The sequence below is a fragment of the Oryx dammah genome, unplaced genomic scaffold (assembly GCF_014754425.2).
Source record: "Oryx dammah isolate SB20612 unplaced genomic scaffold, SCBI_Odam_1.1 HiC_scaffold_27, whole genome shotgun sequence".
Taxonomy (NCBI): domain Eukaryota; kingdom Metazoa; phylum Chordata; class Mammalia; order Artiodactyla; family Bovidae; genus Oryx; species Oryx dammah.
Genome location: NW_024070211.1, coordinates 86,065,465 through 86,065,843, shown reverse-complemented (window position 1 = coordinate 86,065,843; position 379 = coordinate 86,065,465).

Sequence of the window (379 nt, the reverse complement as noted above, 5' to 3'; positions counted from 1 at the left end):
CAAAAATTGGAGGGGAAAAAGATTTTAGAGATGGACCAGGTAGTCAATTGATACAATTATTATTTTTCATGTATTTGTGATGATTACTCTATTTAACTGCTTTAAAAATGATATTTTGGTGTGTTTTCTCATTCTAAGCAAATATATGTGCATTCTTAATTTTGCTTCCTTCTTAAAGAGGATTCTCAAAATTGTAAAAGCTTTAGACTTGGTGTAATGGCTTGAGCATCATCCAAAGATTCATAGAGTTATTTTCATACTGTTTGGTATGTTTTGTAAATCTTGATTCTTTTCCTTAAAAAAAAAAAAAAAACTATGATTTTGAGTTAGTTTTCACCTACAGTGGGTTTCCCTGGTAGCTCAGCTGGTAAAGAATCCT